We start from the raw sequence: 6,000 nt of genomic DNA, 5'->3' as shown, positions 1-6,000 counted from the left end.
GCTACGGGTGTAGGGACACACAGGGAGGGTGAAGGTTGTAGTTTGTAATGATATCATCTACTTTGATTCAAGAAGGCCAATGCATGAATGGCTGAGGCACAAGTGGGCTAACTTGTGGACTGCCTGACTGATTTGAACCAGATTTGGTACAGTTGTAGTGAGTGACACATAGGGACACCTCCACAGAATAGTTTGTGATTATGTTATTCACCCCAATTCAAGATGGTGGACATAAACTTTTGAGGCTGAAGTGGGCTAACTTGTGAGGATGATAATTATCAATTATCATTATCAATTACCCCTAGGATGGCTGCTGCCACTGCACATGTGGCAGGGATAAAAGGGGCACCAGGGGGGCAGTGAGTACGGCGGCCCCGACAGTAGTTGCACATGGGTTCTTGGAACCCATGCCCACAAGCACAGCTCTGCCCCCGGCATGTGCTCTTCTGCAGGACAGCTGATCTGCTTCTGCATATCTGATCCCCAGAGAGACACCCTGGGACTCCAAACTACCTCCAACCAGTCCTCAGTTCTATCTCTTTGTCTGTTTAAGCTGCTGCTTTTGCTCCTTCATGCATAAATTGTACGTACACCCTTGGGATGTATCTCTTCTACAAACTCTCTCCCATAGCTTTCCCCATTCCAGAGATATCTCTGTACCCAAAGACCATATCCTTACAATTTACCCACAGAAAGAAACACAAACTGACCATTAGGGAAAACATATTCATGTTCTTTTGTCAGATCGCAGACTCTGATCAGGCAGAGCTTTAAGGCAACCTTGTAGCAGTATTTCATTTCTTTTAGATATATATCCTATCTTTCCATCTTAAAGAGACATACATGGCAGCGTACAATAAAATGCAAGCATAATTAAAAACACACACACCTACACAAAAAGACCTTATTAACATTACATTTTAAAACAGCAGAACAAATAGCACAGCATTTGCATCTGGTATAGCTTGAAGAAATGTTGGAGATGTAGAAAGTGGACCCCTTTTTCTCCCAGTGTTGCAAAGCAGAAATGGAATTATTTTGCTATTGGAATCAAGACATTCATGAGATGCATTTTGATTTCATACCTAAACATTAGCATCTTTAGTGAGAAAAAGAAAAAGAAAAAAGCACCTTTAAGATGCCAAGTAATGCTTTTCAAAACACCACTCATAAAAATCTCAAGAGATGTAGAATGGCTGTAATGGCTATGTGAACTCATTAGCAAGCAGGCCCTTGCTAGCAAGTTGGAGAAATCCTGGCTAGCCTCCAAGCCCTCAAGTAAATACCTGGATTTCACTAAATGCTCTCAGCACTTGCTTCAAAAGCTGTAATCAAGGTTTACATGGCTGAAGGTCTTACAGAAGAAAGAATCTGGCCTCTTCTCCCTGTCCCAACACTTCTCTCTAATGCTCAATTCTCTTGACTGCCCAGGAGTGTTCTGATTTTTTTCACCTGTGTGCAGAATGAGTTTTGTTCTGGGTGGCAGTATCAAGGCAGTGTGTGTGCATGGGCATGGAGAATGGGGCTTTCCTGATCCAACCTGAGCAGGGTCTAAAATTAACTGAGCAGCACATGCGCATGCCTTAGAGGGAACATTGCTGTCCAGACTCCCAAGCATTATTTGGTATGCCTCCCAGCTGCAGAGGATTTGATTTAAGATATGAAGGAAAGTATTTGCTTGCAAGGGTGTGTAAATTTAAGTGTAAAAAATTATGTTTTCCTAGGAAGTGCAAGGTGTTGAACTTAAGAACATATACAAACATAAGAACAGCCCTGCTGGATCAGGCACAAGGCCCATCTAGTTCAGCATCTTGTTTCACACAGTGGCCCACCAGGCAAGAGGTATGTGCATGCCCTCTCTCCTGCTGTTGTGCCCCTGCAACTGGTATTGAGAGGCATCATGCCTCTGAGGCTGGAGGTGGCCCACAGCCACCAGACTAGTAGCCATTGATAGACCTATCCTCTATGAATTTGTCTAAGCCCCTTTTAAAGCCGTCCAAGCTGATGGCCATCCCTGCATCCCATGGCAAAGAATTCCATAGATTAATTATGCGCTGTGTGAAAAAGTACTTCCGCTTGTCGGTCCTAAATTGCCGGACCTTTAGTTTCATGAGGTGACCCCTGGTTCTAGTGTTGTGAGAGAGGGAGAAAAAATTCTCTCTTAGGTGCCTCTTTTCTAAGGTAAAAAGCCCCAGATGCTGTAGCCTAGCATCATAAGGAAGTTGCTCCAGGCCCCTGATCATTTTGGCCGCCCTCTTCTGCACCTTTTCCTCTTCTACAATACCCTTCTTAAGCTACAGTGACCAAAACTGTAAACACTAGTGACTGCATCACAGATGTGTATAAGGACATTATAATATTAGCATTTTTATTTTCAATCCCCTTCCTAATGATTCCTAGCATGGAATTAGCTTTTTTCACAGCTGCAGTGCACTGAGATGACACTTTCAAAGAGCTGTCCACCATGACCCCAAGATCCCTCTCCTGGTCAGTCACCGACAGCTCAGATCCTATCAGCATATACTTGAAGCTGGGGTTTTTCGTCGCAATGTGCATCACTTTACATTTGCTTACACTGAACCACATTTGCCATTTTGTCGCCTACTCAACCAGTTTGCAGAGATCTTTTTGGAGCTCCTCACAATCCATTGTGAATTTCACTACCCTAAATAGTTTAGTGTCATCTGCAAATTTGGCAACTTCGCTGGTCACCCCAACTTCTAAATCATTTATGAACACATTAAAGAGCACTGGTCCCAGTACCGATCCCTGGGGGACCCCACTTCCTACCTACCTCATTGTGAAAACTGTCCATTTATTCCTACTCTCTGTTTCCTGTCCTTCAATCAGTTACCGATCCACACATGAACCTGTCCCCTTATCCCATGACTGCTAAGTTTACTCAAGAGCCTTTGGTGGGGAACTTTATCAAAAGCTTTTTGGAAGTCCAAGTAAACTATGTCAACCGGATCACCTTTATCCACATGCCTGTTGACACTCTCAAAGAACAAGATTTGCTCTTGCAGAAACCATGCTGGTTCTTCTCCAACAAGGCCTTTTCTTCTATATGCTTAACAATGTTGTCCTTAAGTATGCTTTCCATCAACATACCCGGCACCAAAGTTAAGCTGACCGGCCTGTAATTGTCCAGATCCCCACTGGATCCCTTTTTAAAAATCGGAGTCACATGGCTACTTTCCAGTCCTCTGATACAGAGCCTGATTGTAAGGACAAGTTATATATTTTTGCTAGGAGATTGGCAATTTCACATTTGAGTTCCTTCAGAACTCTTAGGTGGATGCCATCTGGCCCTGGCAATTTGTTAATTTTAGTTTTTCAAGACAGTTTAGAACATCTTCCCCTGTCACCTCAAGTTGGCCCAGTTCCTCAGCCGCTGAAACCTGAAAAGCTCAATTCTAGAGATGGTAGATGGTCCGTATCCTCTGCCGTGAAGACAGATGCAAAGAACTTAGCTAAGCAGGGTCCACCCTGGTTGCATATGAATGGGAGATTAGATATGCAAGCACTGTAAGATATTCCCCTTAAGGGATGGAGCTGCTCTGGGAAGAGCATCTAGGTACCAAGTTCCCTGTCTGGCAGCATCTCCAAGATAGGGCTGAGAGAGATTCCTGCCTGCAACCTTGGAGAAGCTGCTGCCAGTCTGTGTAGACAATACTGAGCTAGATGGACTTCTGGTATGACTCAGTATATGGCAGCTTCCTATGTTCCTAACTCATTCAGCTTCCCTATAATCTCCTTATCCTCCTTAATAATCCATTTTACACCCTCATCAACTAAGGATCCAACCACCTCCCTAGCAGGTTTTCTACTTCTGATGTATTTAAAGAATTTTTTGTTATTCCCCTTGACATTTCTAGCTATATGCTCCTCAAACTCTCTCTTTGCATCCCTTATTGTCTCCTTGCATTTCTTTTGCCAGAGTTCCTTCCTGTTCTCTTCATTTGAGCAGGACTTCCATTTTCTGAAGGAAGTCTTCTTCCCTTTTATAGCTTCCCTGACTCTGCTTGTTAGCCACGCTGGTGTCCTCCTGGACTTGGTGGTACCTTTCCTCCTTCTCAGTATACATTCCAATGGTGCTTCTAGTACCGTGGTTTTAAATAAGTGCCATGCTTTCTGGAGTGATTTGAACCTCCTGACTTTCCCTTCCAACTTCCTTCTTACCAGTCCCATCATTTTTGAGAAGTTTCTTCTTCTGAAGTCCAACGCATCTGTGTTGGACTTGATAATTCTCTACTCACATATATGCCAAATTGGATCACATTATGATCACTGCTACCCAGTGGTTCTGCAACTCTGGCATCTCGTACCAGGTCCTGGGTACCACACAGGATTAAATCCAAGGTTGCCATCCCTCTGGTTGGTACAGCGACTAACTGTTCTAAGGCACAATCATTTAGCACATCTAGAAATTTGGCCTCTCTGTCATTACCTGAATGTGAATTTACCCAGTTGATGTGTGGGTAATTGAAGTCCATTATTACTGCCCTGTCTCTCCTTGACGTCTCTTTTATCTGTTTCTCCAACTTCAGGTCACTCTCAGCACTTTGATCCAGAGGGCGATAGCACGTCCCTAGTAACACATTTCCTTTCAGTCCTTGTAATGTTACCCATAATGATTCTCTGGAGGACTCCGGTCCACCTAGGTTTTCTAGCTTATTGGAATCTATTCCTTCTTTGACATACAGCGCCACTCCTCCCCCAACCCTACCCTCCCTGTCCCTTCTATAGAGTTTATATCCAGGAATAACTGTGTCCCATTGGGTCTCACCATTCCACCAGGTTTCTGTTACACCCATTATTTCTATGTTTTCATTAGTAACCAAGTACTCCAGCTCACCCATTTTGGCTCGGAGGCTTTTGGCATTGGTTTATAGACACCTATATTCTGGGTCCCTCCCTCACTTGGTGTTGGCGTGTGCTATACCCCTCGATTCATTTGGTAAGCTGTCCTGTCTTTCCTTTTGCCCAACTCCTGGCTCTATTCTGTTCCCTTCTGGTTTCTCTGAAACATGTTCACCCTTAAACCTTAGGGGATTTTGCTGGCCGAAGCAGATACCATCCTTGGCAGGTTACTACTGACCACTGTCACCTATAAATTTATTAGGAAAATATAAAACATGCATGTCCCGTAAAAAGGGGGTGGGATATGAAAATGTAGACCATAGAAATTTTGGATCAGTGTTTTAACAGATTTAATAAGTTTGCAAATTTTAATTCGATTCTAGTTTTAAGTGCTAGGGAATGGACAATTTTTAATTTGCATACATTAAAAAGAATTGCCAGCTGCAACTGAGCAATGGTTGTTCACTCATCCCACTCCAGAACAGGTAACAACTCTCGTTTGAGGACTGATTCCCATGAACATGTTTTATGGAGTAACTAGCCAACCCGCACAGAGCATCTGTGCGCTCTTTGAGGCCGGCTGTTGCCCTCTCCCTCCTGCCCCACTCTCCCTCCCCCTCCCTCCCTCCCTCCTGCTCCACACGCTTGCCCCTCTTCCCTTCCCTCCTGCCACATTCTCTTGCCTCCTCCCCTCCCTCCCCACTCTCTCTTGCCCTCCCCCTCCCTCCCACCCCTGTCTCACCCTCCTGCCCCAGTCTCTCCTGCCCTCCCTCCCCTCCCCCGCTCCTCTCTCCTGCCCTCCCCTCTCCCATCCTCTCTTGCCCTCCCTCCCCCTCCTCCTGCTCTTTTCTGCCCTTCCCCTCTCCTCCCTGCCCCACTCTCTCTTGCCCTCCCTCCTGCCCCACTCTCTCTTGCCCTCCCCCTCCCCCTCCCCTGCTCCTCTTTCCTGCCCTTCCCCTCTCCTCCCTGCCCCACTTTCTCTTGCCCTCCCTCCACTTTCTTACCCTCCCCCATGCTCTCTTGCCCTCCCCCCTGCCCCCTCTCTCCTCCCCCTGCATTTTAAAAGCTCTACTTACCGGGCAGCAAACAGGAAAGTCCCGCCGCCGGATCCCTCCCACCCCAGCCTCCCATGGGCTC

The sequence above is a fragment of the Hemicordylus capensis genome, chromosome 2 (assembly GCF_027244095.1).
Source record: "Hemicordylus capensis ecotype Gifberg chromosome 2, rHemCap1.1.pri, whole genome shotgun sequence".
Taxonomy (NCBI): domain Eukaryota; kingdom Metazoa; phylum Chordata; class Lepidosauria; order Squamata; family Cordylidae; genus Hemicordylus; species Hemicordylus capensis.
The sequence above is the reverse complement of the archived record's forward strand: the minus strand, read 5'-3'. Positions refer to the sequence as shown.